The sequence below is a fragment of the Peromyscus leucopus genome, chromosome 9 (genome assembly GCF_004664715.2).
Source record: "Peromyscus leucopus breed LL Stock chromosome 9, UCI_PerLeu_2.1, whole genome shotgun sequence".
In the NCBI taxonomy this organism is placed as follows: Eukaryota; Metazoa; Chordata; class Mammalia; order Rodentia; family Cricetidae; genus Peromyscus; species Peromyscus leucopus.
In genome coordinates, this window is record NC_051070.1 from 77,919,798 (window position 1) to 77,940,437 (window position 20,640).

Genomic DNA, 20,640 nt, shown 5'->3' on the forward strand with positions numbered 1-20,640 from the left:
TTATTCACACTATCTAAAACACAGAAGCATCCCAAGTGTTCGCTGATGGATGAATCAAGAAGCAAAGTGTGGCAAGTTTATGCAGTGAAGTATTATTCAGCCTTGAAAAACTTCTGGAAACATTCTACAACATGGAGAAAACTGGAGGACATAATAACAAGTAATGCTATATACTTGTCATCCTAATCCCAAGGGTTACACATCCTCATAATTCCATTTGTATAACATTCTTGAAGTGACAAAAATATCGGAATGGGAAAGAATCCCTGGTCATCAGTGGTTAAAGAAGGCTTTGTGTTGGAGGTAAGTGGGTGTGGCTGTACAAGAGGAATGTGGGGCACTTTGGGTGACAGGCTCCCTACCTCACTGTCTGTCTAGCATTCTGATCATAATCATGGCACTGCAAGTTTCAAGATGTCACCACCAGGAGAAAGCAGGTGATGAGTTCAGGAATTTCTATATTACTTCTTATATACAATTATCCTAGCATTTAAACGTTCAAAAACATGAACATCGGGGAGTTGGGGAGATGATTCATTCAGTAAAGTACTTGCTGGAAAAGCGTGAGGCCATGAGTTCAGATCCCAGCAGCCATGTGAAAGAGATGAGTGTGGTGGTATGCTTGGGGAGGCAGGAAGATCCCAGGGCCTTGCTGACTAGCCAGACTAAGCAAGTCGGCAAGTTCCAGGGTTAGTGTCAAGGCTCTATCTCAAAAATAAGGAATAAGGTGAGAAGTGATGAAGGCACCAGATGTCAACTTCTAGCCTCCACACGAGTGCGTAGGCTAGCACCTACACATACACATGCACCCACACGGGCATATTGATATGCATACACATGCACACACATGCAAAAACAAAGATAACAGTGCCACAGTTTTTATGGATATGTACAGGACATACTATTTTGGAATCCATGCACAGTAAAAGAAAATAAGAATGGAGAAAACTGAGTTTAATATGGCGTCTATCTTTGAAAACAAAGGGCTACTTTTTTGCATCATAATAAAAATCTGTTCAACTATGATAAAAAAAATATTGAGTTACTAAAAAGCCAGACAAAAATAAATGTTCATCGTGTTATTCCCTATAGAACCCTGCCTCCCAGTGACATGCCAAGGACAAAGTCGTGGAAGTTGCTTGATGTGAGCAAAGCACGCCATTTCAGAAGAACAGGGGCTGGAGAAATGACTCACTAAGTAGGTGAAGGGGAAAATTGGTGGCAGTGTTAGATTTAATGATGCAAATAAATAATTATTTCATTCAATAAAATAAATACAAAAGGGTGCTTTGCTATCAATATATGAACATAATTGGATCACACCATTAAAATGACTGAAGAAACTTACTGTAGGCAGAACAGGAACATTTTGACCCCCAGACATGCAGGTGATGTTTTTCACTCTGTATTGAACAGCAGTCACTATTATAAAAGTTTATTGTCAAATCGGCCACTTTTCTCCAAAACAGGCATGATAATAGCATTTACAATCACATATTGTGTATTCAGTTGATAATAGTGTACAAGCTCATATAAGCGGAAGAAAAGGTAATTTGCCAGCAACAAACTAACTGGTCTTTGTGAATTTGAAATAACAAGGTTTGAAGGAACAGGTTGTGTAAAATGCAGAATGCTGCCGGGCTTCCTGCCTTGATGAACTCCTCTTTTATCTCTCATAAACCCAAGTCAGCTCCTCCTCCTGTAAGTGGCTTTGGTTGTGGTGTTTTATGGCAGCAACAGAAATGTGCTAACACCAAGTGTACTCCACTCTCTATGCATTCCACACAACCGAAATATCTCATGACAGAGGCCATTTATTGTAAACAAGTTGAAAGCAATAAAGCTGGGGAGTGGGGGTGGGGAGATCAGTGAAGTGGACACAATCTGAAGAAAATAACACTACTTGGGACCGGAAAGATGACTTCGCAGTTAAGAGTGCTTGCTGCTCTTGCAGAGGACCCAGGTTCAGTCCCCAGCACCCACATGGCAGCTCACAACCATCTGTAACTCCAGTTCAGATCTGATGCCCCCTTCTGGCCTCCACAAGCACCAGGTATGAATGTGGTACACATTCATATGAAGGCAAAACACCCCTGGGCATGAAATAAGTTAATTTTTAAAATGTTTAAAGGAAAAGAGTTATGTTTTCAGGATCTGCCTCTTCCTATAGCAGCTAACTACAGACCCCTACGGTGTCCATTAAAAAATACCATCTGTCAAGCATGGCCTATAATCTGGAAACTTCCATGGTGGTGCTTCTTCTAGCCTCTACATTTTCAGTTTTAAGAAAAGTCTCCACTTCCCAGTCTTATTCTCTGCTGTCTCAGTCACTTGTGGACATACCTAGGCCATGTCTGTATCTGTAACCTTAGACATCTCTCTCTCTCTCTCTCTCTCTCTCTCTTTCTCTCTGTGTGTGTGTGTCTGTCTGTCTCTCTGTCTGTCTGCTTGTCTTTCTCTGTCTATCTCTCTCTCTGTATGTGTCTGTCTGTCTCTGTGTGTGTGTCTGTGTGTCTGCCTGTCTCTGTCTGTCTCTGTCTCTCTCTGTCTCTGTCTCTCTCTCTCTGTCTCTCTCTCACACACACACACACAATCTGAGTTCTGCACACTCAGCTACCATGAACCATCACTTCTTACCACCACACACCTTTGGCTTCATTGTTCTCTCTTCCTACACCCCTTTGTCATGTTAATTTGAACTCCTCTGCACCTGTTGCTGGATGTAGGCGGAGGAAAACACATATGCATGCCAACTAGTCTTGATTTAAACCGTTGATACGTCAGGACAAGTAGGCCACTGTTGCCTCACATCCCTCCCACACCTTCCGCTCTCACCTTAGATGTCTCCCTTTCTCTACATAATCACTTCTGGACTCTGCTTCTGTTTCAGTATGTCTTCACTGTGAGCATCCACATGGTTCTACCACCACAGGACCCACGTGGACCCACATGGAACCGCAATTGCATCCTGACTTTCCAGCTGTTATGGTGGAATGAACTGTGCATTTCCTAACCAGCCCACACCCCTTTCTATCCTAGTTGGACATGTGACCACATAATCCTCTCACCTATCCAAGGGTATGACTCTACAAAATGTGCTCTTTCCCCTAAGTTACCAAATGTTTTCTTACTACTGAGTCACTCCGCAGGTTTATTATTTTTAAAATTTCCCTATTCCCCACCAGAGTTAACACCACATTTCTCTCCCCCCTTGATGAGAGCTTTTTAGAGAAGTTTTATATATTATAGACCATTTCAAGCAGGATTCTCTCCTGCCCTTCCACCGCTGCTGATTCTGTTTGGGTCAAATCTATGGACCTCAAATCTATTGCTGTCATGCTATCCAATCTTCCAACAGTATTCGATCCACCAGTCACAACTTCCTTCTACACATGCTGTTCCTTTCATTTGAGGACACCTCTATCCCTCTTCTCTGTCTCTGTGTTTCTCGGTATCTCTATGTCCCTGTCTCTCTCTGGCTCTATCAATTTTATTTATTTGTAACACGAATCTTAAATGGTCTTATTAATAAAAACAAACCTGGAGCTAGGTATTGGGGTGAATGCTGAAAGATTCAAGAAGCAGAACCAGCCACAGCTAACCTCACCTCACCAACTTCTCATCTGATCCTGTTTCCTCAAACTGGAAGCCTCTGAAACCTCACCCAGAAGGGATCTCAGCTGAACTGCTGCTAAAAGCGTAAAAACTAAAAAGTCTCTAGTTTCTGTTTTTTGTGCCTTATATACTTTTCTGCTTCTTACCATCACTTCCTGGGATTAAAGACTTGTGTCTTTCCCAAGCAAGACATGAGATCTCAAGTGCTGGGATTAAAGATGTGTGCCACCATGTCTGGCTCTGTTTACAGTGTAGCCTTGAACTCACAGAGATTCAGATGGATCTCTGCCTCCGAACACTAGGATTTAAGGCGTGTGCTACCACTGCCTAACCTCTATGTTCAATATAGTGGCTGTTCTGTTCTCTGACCCCCAGATAAGTTTATTGGGGTGCACAATATATCAACCGTGTGTGTGTGTGTGTGTGTGTGTGTGTGTGTGTGTGTGTGTGTGTATGTGTGTATTAAGGTTTGCCAGTATGTATGTATGTGTATCATATGTGTGCCTGGTAGCTTTAGAGTCCAGAAAAGAGTGCTGGAGCTGGAGTCACAGATGTCATGTGGGTGCTGGGCTGGGTCCTCTGAAAGAGCAGCAAGTGCTCTTAACCGCTGAGCCATCTCTTCAGCCCAACACTTCTATCTATCTATCTATCTATATATCTATCTATCTATCTATCTACCTACCTACATATCTATATCTATATCTATCTATCTATTTATTTCTATCTATCTCTATCTATCTCTTCCTGTCTCACCAGTGGCTGAACGTGTGTTTCCTCATAGGAACAGGAGCATACTCTCCTTGAAGTACACAGTCAACAGGCACTGTTCCCATCCTTCTCATTCCTCTATGATTTCAGTCTGTCATTTTTTAGCTGTATGTGTACATTAAGAATACCGGGGTTGGGGATTTAGCTCAGTGGTAGAGCACTTGCCTAGGAAGAGAAAGGCCCTGGGTTCGGTCCTCAGCTCTGAAAAAAATTAAAAAAACAAACAAACGAAAAAGAATACCCATATATTTTCTCAATCCCTGACAATCCTTATTTTTAAGATGTTAACTTTAGGGCATTCCTCTGTATAACCACCACCCCTCCACACACATGGAGGCATCCCACCTTCCTGGTACCCAGAGCCTTACAGTGAGTGACCCTAGAGTTTTCAATGCTCTTGGCTACATCTCTGACCTCCCTTCCTGGGAACGTGCCCTCACCTGCAGAAGTAACTTCTTGACATTCTTCAAACAGGTCACACAGCTCCAGCCTGAAAAGCTTTGCACTTAAAGATCTGTTTCCTGGCTATCCACACGCCTCGCTGTTTTAACACCTTCAGCTCTCTGGTAAAAGTCACATTATCAGCAAAACCCTTACTGGTGACCCTCTATCAAAATAGCAGCCCCACCCCAAGACTTTTCCCTTTTCATGATTTTTTTTTTTCTCAATAGGACTTCTTTTCACCTAACTTTTGAGACATGTATTTTCAAACTGGCTGCTTTGTGTTTCCGGCACCCAGAACTTAGCAGTAAGTGCTCAGTGGGTAAGTGAATAAAGCAATGGCTTTTTTGCATTATCTTTGTACACTCTATGACTTGATATCCCTTTAGAAACATTTTTGTTGTAACTTATTCTTGGGTCTGAATAAATTACCCCCTTTGCTTCCGTCAGTGTTTACTGCTTCATTCTCTATTTGGCATTTAAGAATCTAGATATTTTGGGGCATCAGAGTAAATATTTTTTTCTCATTAACTACTATTGATGTTTCTTGTTGGCAGTTAATACCCTCTCTGTTGAAATCTTCGGCTGGTTTGAATGTTCTGAAATTATAAATGTATTGACAAACTTTCTGACAATTCTCTTCTCCCATTTGATATTTTAACAGGTATAGCTGGGACCTGTGTTTCTAATTTAAGAGTCCGTCACTGTTTTACAGCTCTCTTTGGGAAGAGAAACGGGGGGGGGGGGGTAGGAGCACAGGATGTGAGGATGGGTTCTATTAAAAGGCCTACAACATCGCATGGACTTTAAGGCTCTAGAGCCGGAAGTGTCTGCACTGCAGCCCCCGAAACTTTCCAGTTCGGGCCTCCTGTCTCACCTCAACAAGCTGTCTAGGGAAACTGTGACAGCTGGGGGGGGGGGGATTAATTAATTGATTAGTAAATAAAACATAAGGATCACTGTGAAAAAAAAAGTGTGCCTCTGCTGGATCTTAGTTCCCTTGTTTCTGAAATGAGTCACTGGAGTGGAGCAGTATAATGCAGACAAAACATTTAACCCAGTAGTTCAATTCAAGTGTATTCACTATAAATAAGAGGCCATTGACTAGGAGAGCTTAAAGCATAGACTTATCGGAGGCATGCCATTAAACTAAAGGAGAGCTCAGAATCCAAACCAGTCCTGAGACGGGCAGCTACACAGAGTGAGTGGAAACCTAGAGTCGGAGCTAAGACTGGACAAGTAAGACTTGTTTTTGTTGAAATAAGACTCACTGGGGAAGAACATAATGGAAGACTTTTCTTTAAGGAATGCTATAATTATATAAATTGCTTAACACTTCGCCATTGTTGGATGCGTAACTTTGAAGTCTGAACTTCAGTGTACGATCTGCAGAAGAGAGACTAGCTACAGATTGCCAGACCTGATGAGGATGTGGGAAAGGTCGCTCTGCTTAGCTAACTGCATCAAAAGACAGCTGGCAATCTCCTGAACAGTTAAAATTGAATTGAGTTACCTGCGTGAGCACCATTTTAAAAGGTCAAGTTTACAAGTGGGTAGCTATCATTTTTTTCAAAACATTATTCGCTTCTGATAGATACTTTAAAAGGCAACCAGTGGAACCGATGCACAAATAGATCTTGTTATGGTAAACGTATTAATAATAGCTTCCAAAATGATTTATTAATCACATACAAAACCTGTAGACAAGAATTGGTTCTCATGTGAGAGGAAACTAGATTTGAAAGAGGTGGTTAAATTCAAGGAATTTTTAAAGCACAATCCACTGAGCACACAGGGCCTTGTAGCCACCAGAGAACATCAGAGCATTGGGAAGAAAGCCAAGACCTAAGTGGAGCAGAGGCTGCCTGGAGAGGGGAGGGAAGTGTTCCAGCTGCCCACACGCTTTTGTCTGACTGTCTTATCCAGCAGCAGCAAGGACAACCATGGGGTTTTGCAAGGCCTCTTCCTTCTTTCAAAACCCCACAGTGGGAGGTTAAGAGTCTGCTGAGTTCCTGAAAACAGGGTGTGTACTATGTCCAGTTGCCTGAGCCAGGAACCAAGTCCTGTGGAAACCCAAACAGCCTATGTCCCGGTCTAGAAGCCAACCTGGAGGTCTAAAGAGGAACCACTAACCCAATAGCTGTGTGAGCCTTCAGATGACCTAAAATGGGTCATCTTACAGTGGCAAAGTAGGCCATTTTCAAACCAACACTTCCTGCCAAAAGCAACTCAAAAAGCTGGGTGAAACTTTTTTTTTCCAGATCTGTAGAAAGGCACTGGAGATCTCTTGAGATGGAGGCGTGTTAAATAAACATCCAGTAGGCGATTTGGCATTACTTTCCCAAATGTGCTGATTCTAAAAGCGGCACCTGAGAACCTGAATGTAGACTGCACTTAGTGTGATACAAATATTGTTCTAAGCTGAGCAAAGATTTCTCAGAGCCTTTCTGATCTGATTACAGCAGAAATTTCTGAGAAATGGAAACTGTCTTCAGGTAGTGTAGCGTGAATCCTAATTGGTCTTAATAATAAAAACCCAGTGTCAGATATCAGGGTAAATGATGAAAGATCAGAGACAGAAAGGAATGAGCCACAGCCACCTCTTACCTCGCCAACTCTTCAGCCTGAAAGGGGCCAAGTTCCTGTCTCTGGCCACCTTATATTCCTCTCTCTACCCAGCCATATCACTTCCTGTTTCCTCCTCCCTAGTGCTGGGATTAAATACATGTGCCTCCCAAGTACTGGGGTCAAAGGCATGAGATCCCAAGTGCTGGGATTAAAGGTGTGAGCCACCACTGCCTGGCCTTTATGGTTAACTAGTGGCTAGCTCTGCACTCGGATCCCCAGGCAAGCCTTACTTCTTTTTTTTTTTTTTTTTGGTTTTTCGAGACAGGGTTTCTCTGCGTAGTTTTGCGCCTTTCCTGGAGCTCACTTGGTAGCCCAGGCTGGCCTCGAACTCACAGAGATCCGCCTGGCTCTGCCTCCCGAGTGCTGGGATTAAAGGCGTGCGCCACCACCGCCCGGCCAAGCCTTACTTCTTAGAGCACAAACAAAATATCACTACAAGATAATTTATTCCCAGGAAAAGGAGGGGGCAAAGTTCCCACAAACCCCTCTTCAAGGAGTTCCCTGCCACAAAGGAGACGGAGAGGCACATCAATCTTTTTTTGTTTGTTTTTAACGTAATTTTTTAAATTCTGGATAAAGCAAAGTGGATTTTAAATTCTAAAACCTTATTGTACGGTATGTTCCCTAAGCTTTTTTGCTGTCTAGTCCAGGCTGGACTTTGAATTGTGGGCCCAATCCTTCTGCCTCAGTCTAGACTCTAAGAAGTTTTAATCACACATGAATCTATATTTTAATATTAAATACATGTCTTCGATTATCCAATAATAAGTGTATATTAATTAAACCTGAATATTTATAAGAAAAAATGTAATGAAAATCAGCCAGTGGGTATGTATAATCAATCCACAGTGCTAGTCCTAGGGACTGTCAGAGAAATGTAAAAAAGAAGAGATGGTGAGGAAAATGTTACATATTGTCACCATGACTCATTTTCTTCCTTCAGCGTTTCCTCATCCTGTTTCTTCGCCCCCTCCATTACATCTTTTAGAACAATTTCATGTCTTCCTTTACTTCATTCACCAACCCCCATGAGCGCTCGTTCAAAAGCTCCATCCTTAACTTCATCATGTACGATGTGAATTATTTTTGCAGCTTCTTTGACTACATCACGGCAGATCATTCCTTTCATCTGAAGCTTTTCTATTTCTGTCTTCGCAGCTTGCCTGGCTTTGCCGATGGCACAGCCCCAGTAACCATATGAAACACCTGATGGGTCACTCATGTAAAGCTGTGCACCGTCATTCACACCGTACAACTCTAACATGGAACCAGAGTCAAAGGTCTAACAGCGCTGTAGCTTGTGAAAGCATGTTCGTACAAGACCACTCTGTCTGCACGATGTTGGGAATGTTACAGCGAGAGTTAGATCCCGAGTTTGAAACTTCTTCTCTTGCTCTGTCTGCCAACGAACAAGCATCCCCCAACAGACCTGCTCCTGCCGTTCCAACATGTCTATCAGCATTACAAAGTCATTTAGTGGAGCCTTCTTCACAAAGTTGAGAAAGGACTAGCTTTTCTACACAAGACAACACTGTCTTTACCTCTGATCTCAACAGCTTACGACTGTTCCCATAGCCTTCACGGCATCCTCAGCTTGAAAAACTCTTCCACCAGGAGAGAATGCAGAGGCTGGCAGGTCACACTCAGGGCCAGTGCAGCTCACAGTGCTGATGCAGCAGGCTGCAGGGAGAGGCCTGAGGTCACACATCAGACTTTCTTTTTATTTATTTTTTTAATTAAGAAATGTTCTGTTCATCCTATATATCAGTCACAGATTCTCCTGTTCTCGCTCCTCCCAACTCCCAGCCCCTGCCAACACACCCATATTCCCACATTTTCCAAGGCAAGGTCTCCTATGGGAAGTCAGCAGAGCCTGGTGCATTCAGTTGAGGCAGGTCCAAGCCCCTCTTTCCTGCACCAAGGCTGAGCAAAGTGTCTCACCATAGGCACTAGGTTCCAAAATGCCAACTCATGCACTAGGGACAGGTCCCAGTCCCACTGCCTGGGGGCCCCCCAAACAGTTCAAGCTAAACAACTGTCTCACTTATTCAGAGGGCCTAGTCCAGTACCATGGGGGCTCCTCAGCTATTGGTCCACAGTTCATGCATTTCCACTAGTTTGGCTAGTTGTCTCTGTACTTTTTCCAATCGTGGTTTTGATATCTCTTGCTTATAGAATCCCTCCTCTCCCCCCCCCTTCTCTCTTATCAATTGGACTCCTGGAGCTCCGCCTGGGACCCAGTCGTGGATCTCTGCATCTGGTTCCATCAGTCACTGGATGAGGGTTCTATGATGACAGTTAGGGTATTCAGTCATCCATCACCAGAGTAGGTCAGCTCAGGCACCCTCTCCACCATTGCCAGTAGTCTATAGTGGAGTCATCTTTGTGGATTCCTGGAGACCTCTCTAGCACTCTGCTTCTTCCTATTCCCATGGGGGTCTTCATTTATCATGGTATCTCTTTCCATGTTCTCCCACTCTGTTCCTGATCCAGCTAGAACCTCCCACTCCCCTAAGCTCTCTTTCTCCCGACTCTTGCCCTCCATTACCCACCCCTCACCCCTAGTTTGCTCATGTAGATCTCATCCATTTCTCCCTCTCTAGGTGGTTCCTATGTCTTTCCTAGGGTCCTCCTTACTAGCTAGCCTCCCTGGAGCTGTGGGTTGCAGTTTGGTGATCCTTTGCTTTACATCTAGTATCCACTTATGAGTGAGTACATACCATGTTTGTCTTTCTGAGTCTGGGTTACCTCACTCAGGATAATATTTTCCAGTTCCATCCATTTGCCTGCGAACCTCATGATGTCCTTGTTTTTGTCTGCTGAGTAGTACTCCATTGTGTATATGTACTACATTTTCTTTATCCATTCTTCAGTTGAGGGGCATCTAGGTTGTTTCCAGGTTCTGGCTATTATGAATAATGCTGTTATGAACATAGCTCAGCATGTGTCCTTGTGGTATGATTGAGCGTTCCTTGGGTATATGCCCAAGAGTGATATAACTGGGTCTTGAGGGAGATTGATTCCCAATTTTCTGAGAAACCACCATACTGATTTCCAAAGTGGCTGTACAAGTTTGTATTACCACCAACAATGTAGGAGTGTTCCCCTTGCTCCACATCCTCTCCAACATAAGCTGTCATCAGTGTTTTTGATCTCAGCCATTCTGACAGGTGTAAGATGGTATCTCAGAGTCATTTTGATTTGCATTTCCCTGATGACTAAGGATGTTGAGCAATTCCTTAAATGTCCTTCAGCCATTTGAGATTCTTCTATTGAGAATTCTCTGTTTAGCTCTATAGCCCATTTTTTAATTGGATTGTTCAGTATTTTGATGTCTATTTTCTTGAGTTCTTTATATATTCTGGAGATCAGCCCTCTGTAAGATGTGGGGTTGGTGAAGATCTTTTCCCATTCTGTAGGCTGTCTTATTGACTGTGTCCTTTGCTCTACAAAAGCTTCTCAGTTTCAAGAGGTCCCATTTATTAATTGTTGTTCTCAGTGTCTGTGCTACTGGTGTTATATTTAGGAAGTGATCTCCGGTGCCAATGCATTCAAGACTACTTCCTACTTTCTCTTCTATCAGGTTCAGTGTAACTGGATTTATGTTGAGATCTTTGATCCACTTGGACTTAAGTTTTATACATGGTGACAGATATGAATCTATTTGCAATCTTCTACATGTTGACATCCAGTTATGCCAGCACCATTTGTTGAAGATGCTTTCTTTTTCCATTGTACAGTTGTGGCTTCTTTGTCAAAAATTAGGTGTTCATACTTGTGTGGATTAATGTCAGGGTCTTCAATTCGATTCCATTGGTCCACATGTCGGTTTTTATGCCAGTACCAAGCTGTTTTTATTACTGTAGCTCTATAGTAGAGCTTGAAGTCAGGAATGATGATGCCTCCAGAGGTTGTTTTATTGTACAGAATATTTTTAGCAATCAAGGGCTTTTTGTTTTTCCATACGAAATTGAGTATTGTTCTTTCCAGGTCTGTGAAGAATTGTGTTAGGATTTTGACACATCAGACTTTCATGAGTAGATGTTATAAACTTTTGTGGCTGCATTCCCACTGAGCTACTCCTGGCCTGGCTCAGTAGCACAGAGCCCTAATCCATCCTTTGTTTAACTGACACCTTTTGTTTCTCTTATTGCCCTATGTGAATCTTGTCTGAGAGTCTCCCAAGGATTAAAGGCCTATGCAAAACTTGGTTCAGGAAACTGTGGTACCTGAGAAATGGAGGAATTTGCACTTGGCATTTTATCTTTGGGAGCTCCTTTCAGGTTGCTTTGAAGCTATGGAAATTAACTGGCTAAACTGTAAATAGAGAGAAAATAAAAATGCCCTGGGTGAAGGGAAAGGCTTCAGTCCTTTGAGGCTGGACCCCCCTGCAGCCATGAAAGGTTGGATTCATTCTTAAGCTGCCTCTGAGTCTTCTTTCCATGGATCTGTGTGAACCCACACACCTGTAATGCAACACTCCGAGACAAATTTTCTTATCTCACATTTGTTCTCCAGAAAATCCACTAATCTCTCATAAAGAAGCCTCTCTGTTTCCATAAGACCCTCACAGGAGCCTTTATTTCCAGGCCTTTTCCCACTAAATTAAGTATAAGCCCCAAATTCTAATCTCTCCTTTGAGGTCCTCATCAGTGAGCCCTTCTATGAACAGATGAATTGCAAATGTAAAGGAGCTTTTACTCCTGCTAATCTGTCTTTTGTCAGTTAAAAGGGTAGAGAGGAGACACCTCCTCCCCCCCCCAAAAAAAAAACTTCCATAAATCACCAGGACCAGAAAAATAGAAAGCCCTCAGAAAGCAGACCGTGGTGAGTCCAATGGATGTTCGTGAGTGACATCTCAGCTTATGTGATGGGATAAGAATGAGCCACAAATAGCCTCATCCTCATCAAGGTACACAGTAGACTTGAGTCATTCAGCCTTGAATGAGAAACTGGTTTTCATGGCTGATTCCATGGCTAGATTGTTTGCCAGAAAACCTCCTTCCAGGATGATGGCACTATCTGGAATCTGAAATCATCTTTACTGAACAGTCAGGTTGTTTGACACTTCCATCTTTAAAAGCCTGCAAAATAATGATGTGATTGAAAACAAAGAAATAAAACAGATGCTCACACTGGTGGAAAAGAAGAACTAAGAAGTGGCATGCCGTCAACAATAAGATGTAAGATTCCTTTTGAGGATGATGAAAACATCCTAAAACTAGTTTGTGGGATTGGCTATACAAGTCTGTCCCTACGGACCATTGAATTGTCTATTTTGAGGGAGTTAAACTTAGTATTTGTAAAGGATAGATTAAAAAAAAAATTCATTCATTTAAAAGTAAAGGGGCCTGGGGATTCCAGAGAGGTGAAGAAGCCACACACAGGAAATCTGGTAGAGCTGCTGGTGAGCAGAAAGGGGATCAGCTGAGGACTGGGTACTGGGTGAAGATGCCAGTTCTACCAAGTGTAAATATCAAGTTCAGAGAGCAGCATATGAGTCCAGAGTTTGAAAGAAATACCTGAGCTGGAAATACAGTTTTTGAAGTGGTAATCTATACAACCTAGAGACAGACTGACATCACCAAACAAACGAATGAGAAAAAAGCAGGATCGAAGAGCTGTACAAATCCATGATGAAGGAAAGAGAAGGGAGAGGAAAGGGATGGAGGAAAGGATGGAGGGAGGGAGAGAAGGAGGAGATTGACTGGTGAACAAGGGGTTTTCAAGGTCCTGATAACAGTAAAGAAGGTGTATCTAAGAAAAGGGAGTGGAAATAAGAAAGGGACCGACAATTGATCATTGTATTGACAGCATGGAGGGAATGAACAACACAGAAAAGCAGACTGTTGAAGGCCATACGGGAATGCCTACTCACACTGAGTTCCGTTTAAAAATGGATGAAGATAAGTAGAAAAAGATTTTTTAAAAATCAACTCTTTCTAGAATGGGAAAGGGGAAGAGAATAAATAAGATGTTTTCCTGGCCAGTGGGATGAGTGAGATAAAGAAACAGACTGCATCCTCCATTAGGCATCTGGTCTTCAAATTTAATTGATGATGAAATGATTACTTCATTAAAAATCAGATCTTAAATGGATCCACACACAGGAAGCATCCACTATAATGTTGAAAATAATTGTGATTAATATGTTTGAGAAACTAAGACACATGGTTGAAGATATTAGCAGTTTAAAACACTGAGAATTGTACAGCTGAAAAAAAAGTCATAAATGCAATTAAGAACTCAATGAATAGATTTTTCAATTTTAGATGAAATAAATGAATTCTATTTCTGTTCATGGCCAAATTAATTTGAATTATATTAACCATTTCAGAGATAAGAAGCCTAAACTTTAAACAAGAAGCAAAAAAGAGAAACAGGCATACTTTCCAGAGGAGTCACCACGTAAAGCAATGCACCAGGACTGAGCAGATGTTAATCCCACAGCTGCAAGGAGAAAGGCTACCAACCCAAATCATCATGGACAAATTAATCAAAGCAAGCTTTTTTTATTCTTGTTCATGGGTAGCCACCTCCTAAAGCCAAGTTCAAGAGATGAACATTGGACATGAGGAAGATAAGGTTTTTATAGCTCAGGAGTAGGGGATTTCCAAAAGGGGGATGTGGCAGGAAATAGGTGGGATTATAGAAGCAGAACATAAGCATACCAAGTTGGTCAAAACAACCTCCTGAAGCAAAGATGTAGTTGCAAGGTGGTCATAACAAGGTGGTTATAACAACAGGTGGTCATAATAACCTTTTGAAACAAAGGCATGATTGCTGTTTCCTGGAACAGGCAGTCAGCACCATTGGTAGTTAAGGCTACAGGTGGGGTATAGTTCAATCCTCGAGAAACAAAGATTTAATCACAAACAGGGATGAATCCAGTTTGTCTTTACTATAAGATGCCTTTCAAGCTTAAGATGGAGGCAGACTGGTTCATTGCAGGTTCTCCATGCTTCTTTACCCTCTCTAGCTGAGGGACATCAGTCAGATCCCTTCAGGGTTGCAAAAACACAAGTATGAAACTTTGTCACCTTTCTGGTGTGAGAAACCAACACTCAGAATTTAGAGCCACTAAGGCAGCTTCGAGGAGGAAGATACCCACTTCCTGCTTTGAGGACCCCTGTCCAGAAATTACCCAAAGGTAATTGAAACTCGGCAGCCTTGTCTTTGGTGTCACTGGAAGAAAAGATAAAAGACCACAGGCATCCCCCAGGGACTCCCCAGTGCCCTCCCTCCATCATTCATTTCCAGGCTATCTCCCGTTTGATCCAGATTTTGGAGACGTGCATTCATGGCCCCAACAACTGTATGTGACTTAGATACAGGAACTCCGTTTCAATTGCTGGGAGAATGAATGTTGTTGACATCACTAAACTAAAGCTGGAAGTTCACTGTCAACAGTTGGGTGTGTACCGCATGTTATTGCTTTTTTTATCCCCTCTCTACATATATTAAGGGCCTCACCCTTGTTGATTCATGTGGTAGGAAAAAATTTCCAATGTCAGATGATGAGCTGGCATGTTACAATTCAAAATAGTAATGAATAACCCTGACTCTGTGTTAGACGCAGCTCTAAATGTGTTACACAGATGAGCTCACTTAACAGTCATAACAACCCTATGATGTGTGTGCTACTGCTCTCCTCCTTCTGTAAGAAAGGACCTGAGGCATAAGGTTAAGTGATTTATACAAAGTCAATGTTGTATGGTCAGCCCGAAACAGGATATTATTATCACCCCAACTCAGGCTCAGGGAACATCACAGAAAAGGAGGCAGGAAGAATGGAAGAGCTGGAGGAAAGGGTAGAGTGTGAAACCGTCTTCTGGGCATGACTCAACTGCTGCCCTCTTGAACTCTCTGCAGCTATGATGAACAACACAAGACCTACACAATATTGGGCTGTTGACATTCCGTCAGGTGGTAGGGAGGGACTCTTGAGGCCCTGCCCCTCTCTGAGGAATTAGAGACAGTTAGTGGTTGCCTGGGGGGAGGAAAAGATGTTTTCTTTAGTGGTGTAGCAACCAGTAAGTTGCCCATGCTTCTGTAGCCCCTCACTCATGTTCTCCTTAACAGCCCTAATTGACTTTACCAGGTCACCACAAAAGCTGCCCAGGGAGAAAAGCAACCATTAGCTATGGATATAAAAAGATATAAAAGCCACAGACCACAACCATGACCAGCAAGGCATTAGAGCGCAACAAATACAGGTTTATTAAGGGAAAAAATGAGGGAAAACTCCCCAAAATGGGAAGGGTTCCCAAACAAAAATGAATATTTACTAATTTAAAACAATAAAAAACTTACTAATGGTCAAATTATGCATTGCTAATATAATTCGTTCATTTCTGGGCTTCAGAATCCATGCACTTCATCTTAATCCAAGAGGCTTCTCATGTGCTTAGTAGCTCTCTCGGTGAGTAAAATGCAAGAATATTTTCATACCAAAAGGCATAAAAGGATGACAGACACTCATCACAATTTTACAGGTTGATCTGGCCCTGTATTTTGCATAATTTTATGCACATTTAGAAAGATAGAAAGCTAGAGATGTGGTTTTAAAGTCTAGAATCAATATGGAATTCCACAGGTTGTATGAATCTAGCTTTTATCTAAGTAAATAAATAAATTGCTATGGGATATTAACACAGTTGTCCCTCTGTATCCACGAAAGATTGGTTCCAGAGCCCACGCATGGACACCAAAATCCGTGGACAATTGAGTCCCTTATGTCAAATGGCATCATGTTTTCCCATGTGTCTTCCCACGTTCTTTAAGTTGTCTCTGGATTTTTTCGTTCTTTTCCCAACCTAATGTTATAGAAACAGTTGTTACATTGTTCTGTTCAGAGAATAATGACAGGAAACAAATCCACGTGTTCGTACTACTGCAAAGTGCTAATGACATCAGGGATATTTTTAACTGGATGAACATAAATACATCAAAGAATGGTGTTTCCATGTGAAAGCACATTAGCACTGAGACTAAAGTCTACATTTTATTATAATTGAATATATCAGTAAACCAAGTCATAATTAAGTATTAAAAATTAATCTTGCCTCAGTCATCTGTATTTATGTATAAAGGAAATCTGACAAGACTGTGGATGATCTTTCTTATAGATTCATTTTGAACATCTGACATGAAGAACCCTGAGGGAAATATAATGACATATTACCCCAGAACATACAGGGTCATGAAAACCATCTGTTGAAAGGAATTTAATAGGCATGTGGCAATAACTTGGGCTTGATATGTAGGAGATCTGTTATTAATGATGGAATTCACAGCTAAATCTGAAGCTCACAATTAAAAAGAATAAGAACAGAATGAAGAACAATAGAGGCTGTCTTCTAGTTAGTGTTGGTTTAGTGTGTGTGTGTGTGTGTGTGTGTGTGTGTGTGTGTGTGTGTGTGTGTGTGTTCCTATGCTGCTCAGGCTGACTTATATTAGAACAGCTCCCCCCCCCACACACACACACACACGACCCCAGGTTCTCCAGTAGGAGAGATTACAACGGCATTTTCTTACCTCTTTACAGCTAAGACCTTGGGGGGAAGCAGGCATTTTTGTGAGACAGACAACGATTTTTACTGAGTGCACTTTCTAAAGCTGTCCGAGCTCTCTGCAAGCCTTTGCTGATGTCAGCCTCCAGCAGAATCAAACCCAGTTCCCAGCATCTAGGCCACCTCTTCCCAGGGAGTTCAGCCTGCGCTTATCCCCACTCCCGTGGCTGTGAGGCCTGCAGCTTGACCCCTGGCCTTCCCAAGCCTCGGTGTCCTCACTTCCAAACAGATTATAAATAGTGCTTCTTTCCCTGGGAGGTTATGTCAGTCAAAACCAGGCAGGGCAGCTGGAACCACCCTAGTACTGCAGAGAGGAAATCTAATACAGCTCATGGGCTAGCAGGCGATGAAATGGCTGAGAAGTCAGGCAGGGTCGGTTAAAGTGAGAAGGAAAGCATGTGTCTGGAAAGAACATCAACTCGGGGTAGGAATAATGACATACTATAAATAATAAGGTATAAGGATATGTGTGTGTGTGTGTGTGTGTGTGTGTGTGTGTGTGTATAATAAGGGTATATGTAATAATATATATATAATAAGGGTATATGTGTTATATATAATAAGTGTATTATATATAATAAGATTATTCACCATGTAGAATCCCAGAGGGAAGGGCCCTTAGCTCAACCAGGGGTTTGGGCAATGACTTCTCCCAGAAGCTAGGTGTGATGCGTCCAAGGATGTTGTAGAGATTTACCGACCAGCACAATGTCCTGAGCCGGGGCAGGGAGGATCAGACAGCTGTATGGAGGATGTGTCTAGAAGTGCCAAAGGGTGTGTGTGTCATGCATGCCGAGCCACAGTCGGGTCGCTCCCCCGCTGGAGCCAGGGGTCTGGTCTGCTCAGGCTGTGTGTGGGTGTGACTCGGAAATGCCCTTCACAGGCTCGAGTCTTCAACACTTGCTTCCTGGCTGGTGGCGCTGTTTTGGAAGACTGTGGGGTAGCTGATGGAAGTAGATCACTGGGGACCAGCCTCGGAAGGCTATTAGCCTGCCCCCTCGTACTGGTGACAGACACAAAGTTACTAGCATATGCCTCACTGCCACAGACTGAGCCTCCGTCCAAACCTTCCCCACTAAGAGGGGCTGGAACCCTGAGCCAAAAATAAATGTTTCTTCCCACACCTCGTGTCTATCAGGAATTTTGACCAGAGTCAGGAGAGTAACTAAGGCAGGCTACTACAACAAACTGTCAGAGACTGGGCGACTGAACAGCGGGCATTGATTTCTGTGACTTTAGAGACTACGGAGTCTAACACCAAGACAGCCACAGAACCTGTTTCTTGCCTTGTGTGCATGTGCATGTGTACTCATGTGTTACTCAAGACCTCCTGTGTTCTAAGCATGGCTCTGTAGATCCACCTGCCTCTGCCTCCTGAGTGCTGAGATTAAAGGTGTGTGTGCCTCCCAAGTACTGGGAGCAAAGGCATGAGATGCCTGGCCTCTATGGCTAACTGGTAGCTGGCTTTGCCCTCTGATCTTCAGGCAAGCTTTATGTGTTAGAGCATACACAAAATATCACCACAGTCTGACACACGCCACCCATCACTGAAGGAAGCCTGGCCAGGAACTAGCAGGAGCAGAGGCAGGAACAGTGGATTAGCGCTCTTATGAAAGAGGTCCAGGCAACCCCTCTCCCAAAATATGTTTCCACCCACAAGGAACAACAAAGTAACATAGTAGACCATACTGCTGTTTCTCAGCCCAGATTCCTGAAGCCCTGCCGTTTACACAAAGGTCTAAATTTAAAACCATCTCCTGTGCTGGAATAAAATCAAATGAAACTTTAAGGTTAATTCTGTGGGTGCAGAGGATGATTAATGAAAAGGTCAGTATCTCCCAGATTGGCTACCAACAGGGGCTACAACGCGTCCCAAACATGGAAAACCATAATGCTTTAAATAGAAAATGCTCTACAATATTTAAAATCAATTTATTGACTAATTACCTGATGGCCTCAACATAAAATGATGAAAATACACAGTATTGCTTATCGATTTAGCAATTACTAGGGTAAATAATTTTATTAATTTATATTAATGTAAAGTATGGATCGTCCCAGGCAATTTGTATGCATGTGTTTGCTTTCCGCCTGTGCTCGTAACGCATTCCTTATCTCAACTACTTTAATGTTCTCCCATCTGGGGACATTTGCTGCAGGGAACAATATAAATAAAAGGATCTTTATGCTTTATTCATGGTAGTGGTTGCCATCTCGAGGCATTCATCTATGCACTGGTTGTAACCGCTGGGCCGAGTAACTCCCCTTCTCCTCCGGTTTAACACATCAGAGCTCATCTCTGGCTCTTGTCAGAACCGATCAGTTGCACAGAGGAGATGGAGTGCTGGGTACGCTCCAGACATTCAGGGTCCAGGCTATGCAGGTTCTGCCTTCTTCTCCCTGCAGCCAGCCAGGCACAGACAGCCAAGGGAAGAAGGGGATGTTCTAAAGATGTGTGGTGAGGCTGCAGAGCGAAATGCAGCAAGTCTGCCCACATCCTGCTATCGAGAATTAGACCACTGGTCATACCTAGATACGTAGAAGACTGAGAATGTAGTTCACCTGTGGGTCCACGCAGAAATGGCCAAATGAGACCATTCCTAGAATCTATCTTAAATTGCCAGTCTAAATACAGAAATTGGTTTACATAGATGATCTCTTATAATAGCGGAAAACCTGAAAGCAACCTATTTATGCAAGAATCACTTCAATTAAACCCCAGTATCGTCATTTGATAGGTATGATTTAATTTACTAATTTTTGAAAGTTTTATTGAGCTCATACAGAAACATCAAGGAATGCTATAAATGTAAATAAACCAAAAGTAGAGCCGTGAGTTTGATTTACTGATTACTATATTGAGCTATATTTGCAGTAAAATAAAAGATTGCAGAAATTTTCTAATAACTAAAAGGGAGTTATGATAATGGCAGCATTTAATGCATGCCCAGGGTAGGGTAGGCAAAGTGCTGGCAGCTTTATGGTTCTCCCTAATGGCTCCTGCCTCTACACCCTCACAAGATGGATCTAACTTGTAGCAGAGATGCTAAGCAATCTTAGCAGATAACTCCCAGTTCAATCACACGCTACAGCAGTGGCTGGTGGGCATGGCTGAGTGAGCAGACATGGCTGAATATTAATTAGCCAGTGTGACATAGGGAAAACTTAGCAAAGGAATTTCTTCCCACATGAAGGACCAAGTCAGTAAGTGTAGGACCCTGAATTCAATCCCTAGTGCCACAAAATTAAATGATAGATAGATAGATAGATAGATAGATAGATAGATAGATAGATAGATAGACAGACACACACATACATATATACATGCATACATCCCATCAGCCACACTGTACCACACATCATCCCATCAGCCACACTCTACCACACATCATCCCATCAGCCACACTCTACCACACATCATCCCATCAGCCACACTCTACCACACATCATCCCATCAGCCACACTCTACCACACATCATCCCATCAGCCACACTGCACCACACATCATCCCATCAGCCACACTGCACCACACATCATCCCATCAGCCACACTGTACCACACATCATCCCATCAGCTACACTCTACCACATATCATCCCATCAGCCACACTGCACCA

General features: G+C 42.7%; 1 pseudogene; it reads right to left on the bottom strand.

Moving 5' to 3' along the window:
• Window positions 1-8,368: 8,368 nt before the first annotated feature.
• LOC114695963 overlaps window positions 8,369-20,640 on the bottom strand; it is a 40,661-nt pseudogene continuing 28,389 nt past the window's right edge.